Source organism: Contarinia nasturtii, unplaced genomic scaffold (genome assembly GCF_009176525.2).
Source record: "Contarinia nasturtii isolate CC-2019 unplaced genomic scaffold, AAFC_CNas_1.1 Cnas_scaffold_1699, whole genome shotgun sequence".
NCBI lineage: Eukaryota > Metazoa > Arthropoda > Insecta > Diptera > Cecidomyiidae > Contarinia > Contarinia nasturtii.
This window is the reverse complement of record NW_022199032.1, coordinates 2,917,883-2,938,666: the sequence shown is the minus strand read 5'-3', so window position 1 is coordinate 2,938,666 and position 20,784 is coordinate 2,917,883. Positions and strand designations below refer to the sequence as shown.

Below are 20,784 nucleotides of genomic sequence, written 5' to 3'. Positions count from 1 at the left end.
TTGCCTTCTTTTTAATCTCTTCAACTGCATGTTTTCTCGGAAAATTGACGATTTAGAGTATTTCTATGCATGAGCGATAAGAACGTAGTTAAATTCGAATCATTCACCAAACTATATTCGCTCTCAATTTGTAGGAATAAATCATTTTGAAATATTTTTTATAATCTTATGAGCTCATTCAGATAAATTGTATGTACCAAATATATTTAACCCGATAACAACTTGATATTGTTCAACGTTGCGAACAAATTAACGAAAGAACGGGCCATGTGTCGAATGGAGCTAGAAGAAAGTTCTTATGGTTAGAAATGATATTATTGGAATTAAAATATTTTAAAATTTCCTAGTTTGGATTGCTGTATTGGTTCTGACGAAGTCTAGAGAATCCAGATCTTAGAATGCGAATTTTGGAATACGACTCAAAATTACCCCGCTAATTTAAAAATTATTACCCACCAGATTTTAGGGGACAATCGTTCACGTCAGAACCTTCATATGGTTGTATTACAAACGATTAAATTGCATTGATTTTAATACTTATAATACTGCTAAATGGCGATAGGAGGGCCTTGTTCAGTCATGTATTTTGCTATGGATGCTTTCATTTTCAATGAATATAGGATTTGCGGAATTTCTTTTTTACAATAGTACCGGTTTTTAATGCAATCAACAATACAAAACTCAAAGTCTATTGCTGAAGATTTTTTGTGTTTTTGAGAAATAAACTTACCTTCTGTGATGTACTCAATAAAAAAATGCAATCAATTGTATTTACAGTTTCGATCCGTTAAATTATGTCGAGATACAAAAATAGTTGCGCTTGTTGTAAAGTTTCGAAGAAAATGCATTGGGGTGCTTTTGTGTCAACAAAAAGAAGATTAGATTATGCTTCAATTTTAATGAAATTATTGTCGTATTCAGTTCACTGATGAGGATTAACGTAAAGTTTTTTTGTGTGTGTTCTATTTTGTGTTTCCCTCATTTAATCATAATATTTAACCGGTAAAATATTTCCAATACAAATATAGCCTTGACTGGGGATAGGTGGCAAACACACCCACATCCATTGCGGTGAATTATGTTATGATTTCAAACGTTTCGATTTTGACTACACACTAAAAGCACACCGTTATCGTTCACACATTCACTTGAACATTGTTGTTATTATTATTTATATATGCATTCGCACAATAATCACTTGACCATAATATTTAGCGCGCACATTTGACATCGATGGTAATGAGGCGTTCGGATATGTAGAGAGTAGAGCAATTTATGTTGAATCCTGTCCGAAAGCACCTATCATAACTATATCATGTTATATAAGTTACATATGTATCCTATATTGATGTATCTATCTCGCCAACATGGGTTGGTCAATGCATTGAATTGTATCATGTTTGTAGGCAAACAGCAGCGTCGATTTTATGGTCACATTCAATTTACACTCACTGTTAACATTCTGTTATTTAATTATAGCCAATAATTTTATTACGTTAGTTTCCTATAAATAATAATTGTTGCCAATTTTATATATTAAGTTTTATGGGAAATGGATCCACTGGTTTGTAACACTTGCACAGAGTTTCAGGCGCGCATCACTATCAACAACTCAAACTCTCTAATTTTCAAATGAAATTGCGTTCGTTTTGCACACAAAAACTTACGCATATATACACATACGCGAGTGCGCGATTAAGCGCACACACAAATCGGAGAAGGTGTATGTGTGAGGCCAAAAGGCAAATTGGAGCATGCCATGCATCAAATTCAAATTAGCGGATCACATAAATTAATGAACGATTAGCGTTGGTTGACGACATTATCGACATAATCATTGAAATGGTATTGGCAACTAAAAATAAAATTTGATAGATGCATCAGCATTCAATTGCATGAACGATCTCATAATCCATAAACATGCACTTGATACAGATTTAAATGCATTTGCTTAACCAGTGCCACAGAGGTGGCAAATGGAAGAACGCGCGAATAAAAATGAATTCAAAGCGACCGGTTATGGATTCAAATACAGGGAACACAAATGTCTTTTCTTTATTGTTGTTAGAAACGATGTGAAAGACATAGTGAGAGTCGTTTGATTTAATTGAAATGAACAACAAAAAACAAAAAAAACGGTTTGCTCAATTTCCCACGGATTCCGATTCGATGGCTAGAAGAACCGCAAGACATCTAACTTAAAATCATATTTGTTAGATGAAAAACAAAAAAGGCGCTGTATCAACTGTTCAAACAGTGACAGCGTTTATCTCAAATATATTGCAAATACTTCTAGTTGCTGGCAGAGAAGTGTTGCCAAATCAAAATGAAAGAAATGCACAAAAGAAAAACTGCTTATAAAAAACGAATAGAAAGACGAAAGTATAGACAGCCCGTACAGTTTACGTGCATTCAAATGCAACGGTGTGCCTCTTTTCTGAATGGTTGATTGCTTACGAGTGCAGTACAAGCACACACTGTCAATGTCATCAGGTATATGCTCTCGCTCTGCTAGTGTTTATTGTTGTTGTCGCTGGTGCTAGCTTTTTTTGTCTAATTTATACATTTAGAACTGTGCATAGTGAAGTTGTTGTGCGTGCGCGCAATAAATGACATTTACTTTGAATTGCGCGAATTATATGTGTTCAAAGCTATCTAGCGCGATATGTGCTGCATACTACATGTTGGTGTTTTTTTTCGGTCGTTCGTTTCGATATTATGAAGTGCACGCAAATTCGAATGTTCGCTTGCCTTAAAAAAAACGAGTGCTGCATTGATTGCTTATGTGTATGACTTAGATTGTAAAGCTCTTCATACCGGCACCCATTCGTGCCATTGTCAATGTATTTTGACTCAATTGCCACGCTAATAGATAGTAACATTTACACACATATACTAATAGACGCGCCAAATATTACCCATTAACCATAACAAATGCACATTGAATGTACGTACATATACCAATCGGTAAAAATTTCGATTTGATTGCAAACATTGACTATTGGCAGTGTCTTTATGCATCTTTGTGATTGTGTGTCTTGCCTTTTTTTTGTGCTTGCAATTTTCGCTCTCTTTTTTTTTCATATTCGAATATTCGATAGATACTCTGAAAACATTTGGTTGCACGTATAATACTTTGGCATGTACATAAGAAAACAAAGCTGCAGAAAAACAATTACCGTTTGTGCTGTGCACTCAAATGAATGAATAAACGAATGCAAAAAAAAAAGAATCAGGACAGGTTGTTCTACGAGAGCAACTGAAAAATGAAATAAAAAAAATATCCATCGCATACAAACCAATACAAAAAAAAAATAATTGTAAATTCTTTTGTTGAATTTTTAAGTTTTCTCAAGGTTTTTGCGCCAATTTCAAATTTTCCACTTGATTTTTTTAGCACAAAATATGAACATAATCAACACTCAACATTATGCAGCCCATTGATTTGTAATATATGTTTAAATGTAACCAATAAACTCAATCACGCCGAGTGAATGGTTGGTTGGCACACGGGAATAATATTTATTGAATTGCATATTGGATGATTAATGATTTGATGTCGTTGATTCTGTCGTTTTGGTTTCTTATTACATTCACTGCAAAGTGTGAACTGGTGTGTATGTGTTTTATTTTTCAATCGTTTTTCGTATTTGGAACGTAGATTGATGGTGAAGAGAGAGAGAGAGAGAGAGAGAGAGAGAGAGAGAGAGAGAGAGAGAGTGTTTTGATTGAATTGCAATTGAAACTTTATCATCACAACAAAATGAGATTTCTCATTTTGGTCAATCGATATCTATGCAATTTCTTATTATTATTTCGAGATTGTTCGTTCGACGAATGGAAAAAAGTGTTTAAGAATGGCAGAAGACACGAGCACATTTAAAATATCTATATTTGCGTTGAATAATTTCGCTGAAAATTAAATTATATGAGCAAAATTGCGGGATCTTTGACAGATTAAAATCGCAACATCGGCCTAGAAAAATATTCCATTTTGGTGTTTCGTTACCGATTGCAGTTCACTGCGATTGTACGAATTACAATAATCGAACAATGAGAACGAAACAAAGCACGAGGTCACTTCAATTTAATAGGTTGTGCTTCTGTGTTTATATATGCACACACAATAGCAACACAAAGTCAATGATATCATATGTACTTGGTGCATTACCGCTACGCAATTTGTGCGCGCTCTTTATCTCTGATACAGCCTTCCTCCAATGGCTTCAATAAAGTGCGTATTTTCGTGCATACATTCGAACGCGCATTTTCAGCCTATATAATTTGTAACGTTGAATATTTTATAGTGTTCTTAAATGAGATTACAAATAAACAATTTGCAATGCGATTCGATTACCTCACTTTTGACATTCTAATGCACGTGGCCGGAAGAAAAAAACTCACAACCACATTTTAGGCCCGAAATTATATTTTCAAAGTCAATCGGCTTGTTGGTGAATGCATACACAGTTTTTTTTATTAGTCGCTTGTTTCGGGGCAAACAATATTTTTCCAGCGATGAAGTGCAACGAAACAATTGAATTAAAATGTTGATAATTTTCAGATATGCGAAACAGGGAAAAAAAGAGTATTTGAATAAAGTACAGAAAGTATCGCGACACACAAGTGTATTGTGACTGTGTACGCGCGGAACTTTAACGAGAACACACCAAATGCAATTGCACCGAGCAATGTGTTTTCTCTCTCACTCTTTCACTCTGGAAATCATTTGTGTACGAAATTCAACTCTCATATCGCATATGATAGCAGCACGTTATGGTTTTGTCCCGAATACACGAAAATAACAATAATAAATACGCAAATAAAAAATAAACAAAAAGCATGCGGACAAAAGAGAACACAGCGAAGCGTCACAGTCTGCTCCAGTTTTTTAAATAATCTTTTAATAAACATCTTTTCGAGTGTTTGAATTTATGATCATGCACTCGTGTTCTTTCAGAGAGGCATTAAAATAAATTAGGCAATTTAGCAAAGTATGTCACCAATACATTGCATTTTTCGGTTTTGGTTATTTTTCACCATCGCGCTCTCATATCGCATTTCGTTTATTTGTTTGCTTAAATTCGTCGGGCTGCTTTTTTTGCAATGCGATTTGTACAGCTTCGTATGTATGGGTTTTCGGCTGTGTGCGTTTCGAAATCGTCTCAAGTAATTTCATTCGCTTGAATCAACCAAAGACGAAAAAACAAATTGGCAACTAAAAAAATACATAACTATCATAAAGTTCATGTTGGATCATTGTTTTTCTTTTCGGTTTTCTTTTTGAATATGCGTAAGAAAAGGCAACAACTTAAATGTAATGATATTCTTCCTTGACTTGTTCGCCGTTCTTTTCTACTTCACTCAACGGAGCGCTTAATTTTTTTTGTTGCATTTTGATCACATACCAATGTAATCAAATTCAAATAATAATATTTCTGAAAAACAATTTATCGTTGCTTGCGCTGCTCGAAAAAGGAAAAAAAAGATTGTTTTTTTTCTCGTTTTTATATTTGTTTTGGAGTGTGAAGGAGCGCGGAGATTAGGTATTAACGTTTTAAGATTCTTATCTCCACACTTCACAGTGAAAATCGTAGTTCGTATCGCTTATCAAATGTCAATAAAGTATTTAATAGTGAAATTCAAATTTAGCCTAAATCACTTGAAATTACATTATCAGCAAAACAAGTTTTGCCATTGGTTTATTGCATGCAGAGGGCATTTCCTACACAAATCACACCAGTATCTATGTGTTTTTCTCGTCGTCATTTTATGAGTTTTTTCGTCATCGAAATGTAAACGTTTTTTTTTTTTCAGAAAAATTAGCAAAATAAGAAAGGTCAACAGTTCAGCTTATTTTGATTTGAGCAATTTGATTTACTTGATCAAAAACGGTTGGCAGCATTTTTCTATTTTCTCTCGTTGCGTTTCAGAATTGTGTATTGCTGAAAAATGTCTATTCGAAAATGTTCAAGAGCAAGAAAGTCGGTTGGGCTGATTGGCTGCTTAGTCTCGCACATAGTAGAAGATGGATGAAATGTGTGTACATCACACATTGTCGCATTCATCGTTTCATATATGAAAACCTCGACAGTAATTTATGTTTCTCTGCTCGTGTTTGTTATCGGATATATTTGTCTCTCTTTCTTTCATTTGGAATTGGATTGGATTGTCGAATTAAGAATATGTTTTCATAACGAAAATTTAATGAAAAACAGTCATAAAACATCGGCATGCATTTTTGCATTTGCATTATACTACGTCTCTACATTGTGGCAGAGAGAGAGAGAGAGAGAGAGAGAGAGAGAGAGAGAGAAAGAGACAGAAAAAGGGGACTCGGACAGAAGGGATTTTGAAGCAAAACAGCCACCACACAAAAAAAACATTCAGAAATTCTTTCTTCTTGCAGTAGTGTTTTGCCATGACGTTTTTTGATTCTCGTCTTCATATTTGGTAAGCTTGCTCACATAATAATTTCTCGGCGTTTTTTTTGTATTTTCGTGCATGTCTTTCATCCCGTTCGCTTTCATTTGCCATACATTATGCACATCGTACATGGGAAGCGCGCTAGTAGACACTTTAAAGGTGCATTTAATGCAATTATTCCGCGTGTACTTACTGTTATTGGAACAGGCAACATATTTATTTGTATATTGGAGTATGTGTGTGTGTACCGTCGCGATTGCGTGGCTATACGCAGCATTAAACACAAACAAATGACTTACACTCGCAACTATGTGAAATATTACGTGGAATTGACTGCATGCTCTCTTGAGACTACGTGTATTCGTTTATTATGTTTGTTTGATTCTGGTACAAACCGTCGCAAGAATTTTAGAACAGAAATCGTTCGTTGCATTAACATTCTTTTTTTTCGTTCTTTCTTTCGTTGAAGTTTTTAAAACCAAATGTTGGTGTGAGCACATATAGTCAACGAACAAACGACAATTCATTTTTTGAATGTGCATACGACGATATATATGAATATTAATTCTTTTTTTTCTGTGCAACACATTGCAATGATTGCATGGCTTCAATCACCAATTCATTTTGCCTCATTTTCATCCTTCTTATGAAAAATTGAAAGAGAGAGAGAGAGACGGGGAGCGAAACATTCACATACAAATTTATCTACATATGCATATTTTGAAGCACACTGAGAATTGTTCATTCTAAGTACTGCTACTACATTGGGTATGGACGATGTCTCTATATCTGATCCATCACACTCCAATTTTTTTTTGTTCAACGCAAAAGGGAGTTATCCAACCAAAAATAACCAATGCATACAATTGTTTGCATTTCGTTGTTACTTTTACATGTGTGTGTTTACCAAAATTATGAATTGCTGGCGATATAAGCACGCAAATAAATTTTTTATGGCTGCTGTGTGCATTTAAAACCATTTTCATTTCATGATTTTTTTTTATATTTGTTTTAGTTTCTCTTTTGTTTGGAATTTCAGTTGTTGTTTTTTTCGAGTGTGAGTGTGACAAAAGACACACAAAATACAGCCATATTTGCGCGTATGCATTGAAGGTTTTTCCCTTTCAATTTAATGACAATTGAAGCGATGATGTCACTCTTGTATGCGACGACGACGACAACAGCAACAACAGCATTAGCAGCGAACGAGAAAAAAAATTATTCTCTATAACATTTTTAGAACAGAACAACTTCGTTGCAGCGACGATGCAATTTTGACAAGCATTCTTTCGCTTAGGACATATATATGTATGCATGCAAACACACTCATATGTCCAATAATAATGGGATACAACAACATTAAGTGACGGTGTCTATTTAAGCAATCGAAAAATTTTCGAACATGATAACTGACCGAAGCCCATGGAGGTGTTTCGAAACGTTCATTGATCAAATGAAAATGATATGGAACACACGGTTCAAATAACCTTGACGAAGAAAATGGCAGCAAATTTGAGAGTGAATTACTTCAATAGATGCTGCATACCATATAGATAGATATATGCATGTTGTGCAGTGTACTTTTATTTTATTTTTAGTTGTTATTTTTTTTTCTCGTACATAGTATGAGTAAATGCGCGCGTATAAACTGCACATTTGCATTGAAGTTCAGAACGATTCTAACAAATAATAAATGGAAGGGAGCCAGCAATACATCTGGAAATCTCTTGAAAGTGTCATTTCAACCGAATCAATAACTGGAACTTAAAAAGCTTCACAAGGTCTTTGCATTTTAAAATAGACATTGAATGGCATACGTACGATGAGATGGTTCAGAATTTCGTTTCAAATGTTGATTGTGTCAAAGAAAACTACAAATTTCTTTGCCTCTTTGCAGTGTCATTTGTGAACGAAGAAAATGTCAATAAATGACCCAGGAATATGAAAGGGACGATTTGCGTAAAAACCAATGAACATTCTGACCAATTTTTTAAGACATTTTCTGAAAAATTCATTACAATATTCTTTGCGATCGTTCCAAAGCAGAATAAGATTTCGGCAATGATTTCATCGCCTTGATTGAATGGCAGAAGTAGCAGCAGCGGCATGATTGTTCAGTGCGAATGCGGCGGTTGTGTGTATTGGTGCCGCTGGTGGCACTGTCGCCGAATGCATTTTTACTGCACTCTCAAATTTCCATAGCGCGTTAATGCTAATGTTGATGTTAATATGTATTGAGCTGCAAGTAGTTGCAATTTTTGTTGTTGTTGTTGCTGTATATACACTTATTGGCATAGGGCCCGTGTGTGTTGGTGCAGAGAGCTAAGTAAAAAGCAAACAGTGCATACTGCAAATTGCACATTTATAGTAAGTACTCACAAATACCATTGAGGCAAAAATAATAATAAAAAAAGGCATTTTATGACGGCGATGCATATAATTCGTTGTGCGAGTGATTTTGGCTTCGGCTGTGTGTGACTATGTTGAACGCGGTTTTATTTTCTATCTCATTTTCTTTTGCATTCTGCTCTCTCTCTCTCTCTCTCTCTCTCTCTCTCTCTCTCTCTCAGTATATATTGTGTACTGTATCCGTACAATTGCTTTGCTTCGTACTGTTTCAATCAAAAGAAACGAGTACATGACAAAAAGAGAAATAGATAGCACACCAATAGCGCTGGATCTCGTCGCGCGCGCGACATAGACGTTATAGCGGTAAGAATAAAAATGCACTTTGTATGCCATGTGTATGGCGAGGAAGAGAGTGAGAAACAGACGTTTCGGCCGCTTTAACACACGTAATCGTGGTCGTAGTCGAGTGTGAGCTGAGTGAGTTCATACACACAGTATGAGCGCGGTATATTGAGGTATCGAGGTATTATTGTATGGTTTTAGTTAATGTGTATGGAGAAAAACTACACTCATACACAAGCATGCCAGCGAGAACGAGAGAGAGTAGAGAAAAAAAGCATTCTCACCGATAAATATGCATAATAAAAGTATGAGAAGCATTATCTGTTTGCTGTTTTGTGTTTTCTGTTTTTCACGTACGGTTGCATGTTCGTGTGCAGAGTAAAATGCACGTTCGGATGGTTTTTTCTTTCCTTTTGCAAGCGATTCAGCTAGTAGTTCGACTGAGAGCTGAAGTTCGGATCGGCATGGCGTCTATGTGTGCGTTTTGCTGAAAGAGAGTAGTGGTTTGGAAAGGGTGTAGAACGGCATGGGACGCAGGCAATGAAGGTTACACTCGCTTCTCTCTATATGCAATGTATATAAAATTTTAGTTACTGAGTCGCTCTAAAATTGTAAAGAACTGAATAAAAAAACACATTTTATATTTTTTGGTGTGTGTTTTTTTCCTATCGATTTTCTTTTTTTTAGTTTTATTGAACCAAATATATATATTCTTCTATTTCACATTTTCCTCTTTCCAATATTTTCATTTAAATTTAACGCAAAATAAAAAAATAATATAATATCAATCAAATTATCGCAGAAAAACCGACTAATTTTTTTTAAATAATTTTCTACACTTTTTCAACCAAAAAATAAAAACTAAATAAATTAAACGTTCCATACATATATACAAAACATTATCCGCGCGCCATAAGCACATATCATTGGATTTTTGGTTCGGTTAAGTTCTACTACAAAATCTCGGTCGGTTTTTTGTCATCTGAACTGCAGCTGAGACGGAGAAAAAACGTGCAGCTCTACGGAAAAAAGACCGCGTTAATTTCAATTTTTTTCCTTCGCAAATGATTTATAAAATTTGGACGTTATAATATAAAGAAACTGTAAAAAAATATAATAATAAACAAAATGCAGTGGCGTCACAATAACTCACGGCATGTATACGGCTGATCTCGTCAAAATGCCGACTCAGTATCAAACAGTGAAAAGTTTTTGTCGATTAATTTTTTTCCAACGCCAATCAAATTGTGTATTAAAAGCTATCTATTAAACTAATAAAGTAAAAAAAATCGAAAATAGACACGTTTCGTTCGCCGATGACACAACAATCATCAACTGTGCAAATTTAATGTAAAGATATGTGAAGAAATCATAAAGAAAATTTGTCAGTGACTATAAATCAAGAAAAATATCAACAAATAGTACAAATTATTCGCATTTGATGAACGTTTGAACTAATTACGCCTGAAAACAATTTGAATGCCGTTGATTAAGTGGAATTTTCTTTTACTTGTTTGTGTGACATGTGATTAGAACGGGGGAGAAAAAAATAAGCAAAAGAGAGAGAAAGACGAAAACGAAAGAAAACAAAAATTCAATACTCCGCAGTGTGCAATTACTATTTATCAAACAAACAGAACAAAATCGAAATCAATCTACTTGAGCTTAAGAAACTGTGGACTATGTTAATTTCAATATTTTTAACGGTTTCATTTTCTCTGTTAAATATCATCGTCGTATAAATTAAAAGTTCAATAAATAAAAAAAATGTTTTTGGCGGGTAATGTCCATTTCGTGGAGTCAATAAATGTATATGTATATTTGTGTAAGTGACTTAGAAAGAGAGAAATTATTATTGGTGTTCGACCACTTGCAGTAAATGCAGTTAAACTTTTGACTAAAACGACTGCAAAACAATGAAGTTAAATTAAATTATGGAACTAATGTGAATCTTTTAAAACTATTTTCTGTGTGATTTGTGACTTTAACAATATTTTTTTTGTTTATTTCGTCTATTTTGCTTTTCGTTTTCTTTCTGTCCTGTCCAATCAATCTATCCGCCTTGTTTTTGTTTTTCTCCTCCCCCTTATTAGATACCAATTCATAAATAAACTATCGGCGAAAAACTTTTAACCACACCGCAAATATTTTTGGATCGATGAAACGAATCCGATAAAGTATAATCATTTTGTGAATTGGAAATTTGAAGCAAACCAAAAAAACCAACTAAAATCTTTATCTATTCCTCCTTTAACTCAATACATAGTTAGAGCTAGTTGATCGCGAACGCAGCGCTACAGTGACTCAATTTGTATTCGTTCTTTATTTTTCGGCCGACAAAAAGGCATGCACAAAACATGCACATTAAATGTGATGACGTGGTTTTCAATGTGAATTGACATTATTAATTTATTGCATCAAATCGAACGTATGGTACTTCAAACGCAACAAGGAAGAGAACGCGCAAAAAAAGCACTCACTCACTCTTAAACACACACACATTCATAGATACACACACACACACACTCACGCATACGAACGATTCTATAAATTGAAACGAGTTTGATCAAGGTAATTAGCGTTTTGGATTTCTATGCTGTCATTTGACTGGAGTTTTGTTTTTCATTAAATTACTTGTTGTGTTACCGTTGAATTTGTAATTCTTCACATTTCTTTTCAATATTATAAATATGCATCTGTCTCTCTCTCTTTTTCTCTAAACCTCTATTGATGTAGATATTTTAAAAATTTGTGTTTTCATTTAGAAGAAGACAACAAAAAAACCACGTTGAATTTGTAATGTGGAAAATAACGTTTGTAGTGTTATTTTTTTCCTACTCTTTCTAAAATTTATTAAATACAATATTTATTCATAGGTTTTTGTTTTTGCGCACGAATTTTTATATATATTCCGATTCATGATTTAATACATGCTGATTGTGTTTTTATTGTTGATGTTGTTGTATATATAGTAGTTGTGTATATGCGCGCGCGAGAGATGTCAAGTATAATTGAGAGATACACGAGACGAGATCGATTGGCTCTTTTGCACTAAACGCTCGGTATGCTCGTATGGTAATGTTTTTATTGATTCGCACCTTGACTCTTTGCAATGCGTTGTTTACTTTGTGCCTTTTCCTTCGTTTTTGCACGAATCTAGAATTCAAGGATGATTGTGTGCGGTGTGTTGTTTTTTTCGTATTAGTTTTGCATTGCTATTGCAATTTTCGTAAAAGTTTCTTGAACAGTTTGATCAATCGAATCCTTTAAGTGATACTGGTTTCTCTTCTCTCTCTCTCTCTCTATGAACATTAAATTCAATCGACCGAATCGTTGAGGCTATGAATAAGTCATGGGGTTTCAGTTAGTTTTTCGATTGCTGCCCAATCAACAACTTAGAACTTTTGTGACACATCAATAAATGCCTATATAAGCTAAAATATTTATTGCAAAGTATGTTAGAAGATTTTCGTTACTTTGACATACAGTGTCACACACAACCTCTCTCTCTCTCTCTGTCACATAAACGTGTGCACAACGTTTCAAGTACGCATTCCACTTAGAAATTAACACTTATAGTTAAATAAATATAAGCGTCTTAGTGCAACGCATCACATCATACCGTCGTGCTATGTGCTGTGAACTTAAAATCCACTATTTGGGCGCTGCTTTATTATCAAAGCTACTATTTCAAAAGCTTTCATTTTAACCGCAATTCGACTGTATCAGTTTGGCGATAAGAACGGCGTGTACGATTGAACAATGAGACAAAAAAAAACATCCACAACCATAGGCGAGTGAAATAAAAAAACAGGCAAATATGAAATGATTAGAACTCGTTTTGGTTGCATTTCTATTACAATTGAGTTTTGCAATGACGAACGAATTTTATTCGAAAAATTTACCGAATCTACAGCCAGAATCTTAATCGAAGATGGCTGACATATGTTAGCGTATGCATGTACATTAACCATTTAACGCGTTCATCGGATTGCACACATAGAGGCGATCCTGTGCATGCATGCTGTGCCGATAACTTACAATATGGTTCATAGTGTTTGTGTCAACATTTTAGTGAATTTTCTCACTCTCTCCCTCTCCCTCTCCTCTCTCGCTGTCGTATTGTAGCTGTTCATCGTTGTCGCATTCATTTTCTGTCATCTCTTGCATATGCAATCTATAATATTTTACATTTGATTTAGTTGCTCGCTTTTTTCGTCTCCTTTTTTTTTTAAAATTCACATATCAAATATTTAGAAATTAGAATGTGTAATTAAAGTTATTTTGCAAGGTATTTTGTTTGAATAAAGTATTATTCTTTATTTATTTTGCATCAATAACCCCTCTCTCTTGTTCGCTTGCTCTTACTCTCTCGCTCTTCCTCTCTAGTTAGTTATACATTCAATAAATGACAAAATATTTAGAATTGCGAGATAGAGATCATATGCAGCGAATCGAGAAAAAAAAACTGAAACTATATCTAAAAGTAAATTTGGCTGTCATGCAATGAAAAATATAATTGAAAATGCACGGTGCTTTTCAGTGTCGTTGCCAATTAAATGGTTTGCGCCGTTTATTGTTTAGCTGTTGTTTGTGAATTTTGTGAATGTGCTTAATTCAAATAGCGCGCTATCAGTAAAAATAAACAATTCAAATATGTCATCCCAAATAAGAATTGAATTTGAAATTTGCTTGTTGCTGTTAGTTTAGTGTTGATTGTTGTTGTTGTTTTATTTTTGTCTATTTGTTGCCTCTACTTTTTGTGCAGATTGTATTATCAATTGAAGCAAATTTAAAATTTAAATTGAAATACATGAGCGAATATTCGTGGCGGTTTTCAATTTGATGCCATTTCAAATCGATTCGATTTTTATTGAACTTTTTTTACTCTCCCCCTTTCTATCCCTCTCTCTCTCTCTCTCTCTCCCTCTCGCTTGTCTTCTATTCGTTTGTCTCTCTCGCATGCACGAGTCAGGGATTAGAAAAAGAAGCAAAAAAATAATTAAATAAATAAATAAATGTAAAATGGTTTGTTGAAAGGTCGCAAATATTTGTAGTGCATTCGCAATTTCAACAATTCTCTGCGTCATCTTCAGTCGTCGGGAAATGTATGTGCTCCAATTTATGCTTAGTTGACGAAAAAAAATACCATACAAACCGTATCGTTGTCCGAAAGGTTAAATGCATTGTAAATTTCATTTATGACGTTTTCTAATTTTATTTTGACTATGACATTGAAAATAGTTTCATGAAATCGCCTTAAACATTTGACAGCTCGCTGAATATTTCAGGCATTATATGCCAAGGTTTGAGTCCATTCTATTCTAATCGTTTTGGTTTTTTTTTCTGTAGCGACGAATAAAATATTGCATTTCCTTTATCAATACAGAAAATTTCGAAGGACATGTTTGATAACCCGGCTAATCAATTTTATATTTGTCATTCAAAATCGTTTCATTTCGCAACGGCCGTTTAGAAACAGCATCACACTCATTTTGTACAAAGTATGAATGTGTATATTTCGTAGAAGATTTTCCATATATATACGCATATGCAAAATATACATATATATTTATATCTTTTTTGAACAATCATACTTTGGCAATCACCCGTCAAGGAAGAGTTCGTTTCCGTTGAATGACTCAATTCCGCCAAAAGATTTATTATTCTATTTATTTAATCAGAAATGCACTCGTTACACTTATCGCAATGCGGAAGAATTGTTTCTTTTTATTCATTTCGTTTCGATATTGTTGCTCGGCTGAAAACTAAAAAAAAAAACAAAATCACAATCAAAATGCCATTTCTCATGAAAACAAACGAGCAAAAGTGTGTAATCTTAGCCAAATGTTCTTTTCATTTTATTGCTCCAATTTCGGTTACATGATCTTTGGCAACAAATGTGAAATATCAATTTTCAAGCGCGTCATTTGCGCGCATTATTATAAGACCTAACCCCAAATTCAATATCAATGTATATGTTTAGAGAAGAGAAATTGACTATTATGCTTAGATAGCGTATGTGCTAAATGTGTGTGCGCTTGAGCGTGTTCGCGCTCCTTGTCAATTGCTCGGCGTGGCTCACACTCGGATTGAAACTTCAAAATAAATAATGGAGTAAAATGTAACGAAATGCGTCTACATAGGAGCAGAAGGACATTTGATGCAATCGAGACACTGTGTGTTTGCATGTTATGTGTTTGGCTTCATTGTTTCAAGTCTCTCTTGCCTTCACTCTCTATTTCCCTCTTGCTCCCTTTCTTTCTCTCTCTTTCTTCATTTTCCTGTAAGTGTCGTGCAGTTTTGGTTTGTGCATGTAATGTACACTTTTTAGCTTTTCGAGCGTCAAGAGATCATATCCTCTATGTGCTAGAGCCAATGTGTTTCATTCTTAGTGAATTATCTACCATACTTGCGACTAATATTGCATTTGGTGTACATAATGGTCCGATTTAAATTGAGAGTCACCTTTTTTGTATTCGTTGCAACTAGCAAGTGAGTAGAATTTTACACAAAAAAGGACGAAAAGCAGAGAAAGGAAGAGAAAGAGAAAGAGAGAGAGAGAGAGATTGAGCGAGTAGAGAGAAGAAATTAAAAAAATGCCATTGGAGAGTGCGGAAGAGATATGTATATATAGTACTGCTCCTATTAAAACATGTATATTGGATATACTAAAAATGTGTGAAAGGAGCCAGTCTTGGCCGGTCCGTTCGGTGTGTTTCAATTTTTCTTTTTCATTCCTCGTATATTGAAGCAATATTTGTTTTACTTTTTTTTTTTCTCTTCTTTCGTTCGTGTTTCTTTTTTTTCATTCTGTTCTTTCTTCGTGCCGTTTTGTTTGCTTTTTCGTGGCTTTTTCTGATTGCAAACTGAACACGGTGCACAGAAGTTCACAGGCGAAAATGAGAGATTTCCAAGCATTTCTTTTCATACGCTTTTTTAGCCTTGCGTATTATTATTTTGTCGCGCTAAAAGAAGACCAAACTACGAAATATGGGGTTTGCTTACAAATTTGCAGCAGGGTATTCGGTTCGGGTGTGCGTTTTTTCTCTCTAACTACACCATTTAGTACATGCACACGTACTTTACTATAGATGCACATACGAAAATCGTCTATTAAGTTGAGTGAAATAAGCGTGTCGTATATGACATCAGCACTTCTACACACAAACAATTTTCAAAGTGGGTGCATGTTCAAAGTTACTGTATATACACATATATGTGTGTGTGTGTGTGTGTGTGTGTGTGTGTGTGTGTGTGTGTGTGAAAAATGCAGACATCGTTAGTTTTTTACTTCAGTTCTACTTAAAAAAATCGATCGATTTTTTCGTTTCTTTCGTTGGTGCTGCTGCTTCCATTGCTCATTCCAATTTTTCTCATTTTTTTTCTTTCGCACACGTTTCAATTTTTGTTCGTTTTTTTTCGCGCGCGCGTCATATTCTTCATCAGAGTAATACTGTGAAAGTCTCCGCCTTGGATAGTCCTAAGTAAATTGAAACTGAAGACGGTGTAAAAAAACCAATTTAAGTTAGCGCGTAATCAAATCAGCTCCTGGAAGCTTTTCCAAAGGATTTTAAATGGTTTTGACTAAAAATTTTGGCGTTTTAAGACGCCTCAAAATGCACATCCATTCCACGCAACTTGATGTTGTTTTTTTCTCTGAAATATACGCGGAGAACAGACAGTCCATCGCTAATATTACTGGCTAGTCTCATTTTCCCTTCTTTGCTTCTTTCACTCTTTCTCGCAGGGTTTTTTTCCCGTCAACTACATCCCATGTATATAAATTTCGTTCTCTTTTACGAGTTTTTGGCTTTACACTTCCGGATTTATAGTTTTTATGTTTATTGTTCGTTACATTAAAAGGTTCATAATAAAAACGGACTGAGAAAAGCGAAATGAAAACAGTGTGGAAAGCAGATAAAGTGAACAAAATACAATCACATGGAGTCATCGTTTCAGATGAAGAGAAAAAAAATTATACGAAGAATAAGAAGAAGAAGTCGAGAGCGAAAAAAAATTCAATTCCGATGGAATGATGTAAAAATGTTACCTCCTTCAAGCAGTATTTCATCTGATTGGCCATTAACGATAGAAACCTTCATCGTTCGCTTCCAACATTTTCCATAGTATACGATATATTTTTGATGCGATAAAATGCATTGAATTCTTAAAATATAAACGCAAATGTTTTTTTTTTCACATATTTTTTTTCCTTCTTTCGGTTCATGCTGATCAAACATTTTGTAAATGGCGAGCTTTCTCATCAACGCCATCGTTCTTTCAATTTGAAATTGTGCAACATTTATATGTTTTTCAGTGTAGTGTTTTTATGTATTTGTGTGTATGTATTGGTTACGGTTGCTTTTGCTCGATTTTGCATCAAAAAAATGCCAACATTTTTATACGGCTTTTATGAGCACTCAATTTTTCAGTTGAATGTGGAGAACACAGATATACATATATACAATTTTGATTCCTTTGAATCCAAATGAGTTGTTAATGATTTTTTCCGAAATGTTTGTAGATAATACATTTGCCGAACATTTCTCAGCAAATCGAGCAATTTTAAAATGTCTCCCTCTCTATCGCTCTCTCGTGCGCGCTCCTTCTCTCTTCTTCCCTCTACATTTAAGGAAGTTGTTATCAGCATATCCTTTACACTTGAATTTCATTGCATTACTGAATCAAACGCAATTTGAATTCCAGTAAAATCCAAATCGTTCAATTCAAAATACAATTCAATATCTGTGGGGCGGGGAACAAAAACTCGAATTGTATTAAACAAAACACACACATTCCGTTTTTTGCTTCCTGCATAATAAATAAAAGCAAATTATTTTGACTCACAAATGAAGTAGTAATGCGAATGTTTTTCGCTTTTTAGTTATTTGTTGATTGACGTATCATCTCAAGGTGGTATTCAAACGATTAAATCAAATGCATGCGCGCACACTTTGACACTCGATATGAACGGTTGGATCCGTACAATGTAATATTGAATTGGAAATGAGATAGAATGATTGAAAGTGCGAATGAGACGTAAACAAACAAGTTGTTAATCGTTATTGCCACGATTTGATCATGAAAGATGCTTGCTTCATCGCAAAGTGCACCTCGCTCGTTATTGCAATTGTACGCAGATACGCGCATCTAAACATTCATATACACGCAAACGTCGTTTCGATCATTTCATTTAATAGATCACCAGTTTGCACATCTCTTTTTTCGTTGAATAAACAAGTTGTGCCAAGCAATTCGTCGTATTCGTCTCGAAGAATTGTGCAGTTGTGTATGCGCGCGTGCAAATGCCAAACGCAGAATTTTGGTTGTGTATGATTTTTTTTTCGCGCAATTTACGTCTAGCGCAATTCATATTTTGCAATATTAAATTTTTTTAATAATATGACGAGAGATAAAATCTTCTTTTTTCCACTGCTAATTTCAAGTCTTTGTGTGTTTTTTTTCTCTCTCCTCTTGTTGTGCATGCTGAGTGAGCGCGCCAGTGCGTGTGTGTTGTTATTTTTTTTTTTTCAAGAAAAAACAAAGAGAGAATATAATGCGACCGCCATTTTGTAATTTAATACTGTTCTTGATTCTTGATGATGCAGTATTCATGTTTTTCTTTGATTTCCAGATTTCCCATTTTAAGTAATTTTGTTGCTGATTTTGTTTTGGGTTTAGCAACAATAAAGCTGCTTTTTGTATCGTATCGCAATGGCTTACTATGGTAAAAAAAACACACACACACACATCCAGTCATAAAAAAGTGTGTATGTGTGTACTCATTCCATTGCTGCAATTTATTTCTCTTTTCCTCTCTTTCCCATTTTAAATTTCTTAAATAGATTCTTCTGAATATGTATTAAATAGACTGCACAGTTTCTTGATCGCATTTCTCGATCGACGTTTTTATGAGTTATTGGGAAATATTTAAAAGCGTTTCACATTTCTTCAACATTATTATATCAATATAAATGGATTTTGTGTGCATTTAAAATGATAAAAAAACGCGCACACACACAACAATTATCACAATTCGAAAAGAAGTCAAAGCAGAGAGAAAAAGGAGAAGTGTACGCGGTTGTCGTACAGTTCGAACGACATACCACAATAAATCCAAATAAATATACACTTTTAGCGAGTTTGCAATGTAACTCAATGCAATTGAAAATTACTTTGAACATCAGAACAGGTTACAATAATGCTTTTTTATCTCTTGTTATTTCTGTGCGTGTGCTTATTCCTCAAAAATTCATTGGAATCAAAGAGCGAGCATTACAACCAAACAATATCGGTACATAAATTGTTTTGTTTGTTGATCACACAATGCCCGGTTTTAGTCATTTACTTTTTCTGTACAAATATTAAAACCGTTCATTTATCTCGCAATCTAAATCTTTCCATTCTATTGTCCAAAATTGACGTTCTACTTTTCTCGTGCCTCATTGAATGGGTGAATTTTAATGAACATTTTTTTTTTTCAATTTATAAAAAGAAGAGCAAATTATTTTGTTGTGAACGTTGCGTGAACATAGCTACATTGTTGTGCTGTATCCTCTCGAAATGAATATGAACATGATTAAATGTACTTAAAGTAACGAAATGAAAATAGAATGAAATTACTGTCTAAAAAATATGGTTGAAAATTTCATGGAAACCGATTTTCGGATGCCGGTGGCAATATTTCACACTGAATCAATCCATATCTCCGAGTTAGTCATGGTGTGCGGTGATTCAATGCGTCAGGCGATTCGTGCGTGCTTGTATGCATGTCATTTTCGATAATTTGTGTAATAATTTGCCGGCAAAAAAGCGGGTCTGGAAAAACAATTGTGAAATAGCTCAATAGCTGGACATTACAGTACAAAATGGAGAGGTTGTTGATAGAAGCCAGTCACAAGCTTTCCATTGTGTACATGTGTCCTTGGGCATAAATATTAAACGCACATTTATGTGCACAATATGAATGGCCAGTACACTGATAGAGAGAGAGAGAGAGAGAGAGAGAGAGAGAGAGAACATAAGTACACCACTCATAAATAGTGATATTTGATTATACCATTTATGTATCTGACCAAGGACCAAGATCAAGTCTAAAATGTCGATTGTATTAGGTATGAATAAACAAAAACCATATCAAGTGCATGGTATGACTTTCAAAATAGTGCAACCATGTACATTAGCAACATCATTCTGTTGCTACTGCTTCTGCTGTTGCTGCTGATGCTATGTGCTGGTTCATACCACCACAATGTGTTTGTGTGTGCATAATATCTGGCCAATAGTGAATGCAACAAGTTTTTATAGCCGCAAGTAAAATAATTTAATGTGAAATTGTATCGGACATGGTATTCACTTGCCATCTTTTGCTTATAACAGTAAAGCGTACAATTAATTCATTTATCCAAAGCAGACGTTGAACAGACAAATAAGCTCAAAATAAACGACGACAACAGCGACAAATGTGACGACGGTAACAACAACGACGACGACGACGACGGCACACCAACAAGGTGCATCGTGATAAATTATTTTATCAACGCTTACCTGTTCCGTCGTTTTATCATGACTCGTTGCATATTTACTTTAAATGGTTGATATTCACATCCAAATAGCTCGTCTTTATTATCGCGCATTATTTCTATACTACAAAAACTGCAACTC

The 20,784-nt window shown here is 34.5% G+C and overlaps 1 protein-coding gene across 4 annotated transcripts in view; it reads left to right on the top strand.

The window, feature by feature from the left end:
• The first annotated feature begins 9,720 nt into the window (after window positions 1-9,720).
• The window catches only part of LOC116346897 (mushroom body large-type Kenyon cell-specific protein 1), a 61,939-nt gene continuing 50,875 nt past the window's right edge, over window positions 9,721-20,784 (top strand). For 2 of the 4 annotated variants that reach the window (XM_031777172.1, XM_031777169.1), the window contains exon 1: window positions 9,721-9,767. The gene's annotated coding sequence lies outside the window, so the exon portion shown is untranslated. Of the gene's footprint in view, window positions 9,768-10,301; window positions 10,943-11,525; window positions 11,689-20,784 lie in introns of those variants that run through there. The other 2 variants (XM_031777170.1, XM_031777171.1) reach the window with 2 other exon arrangements.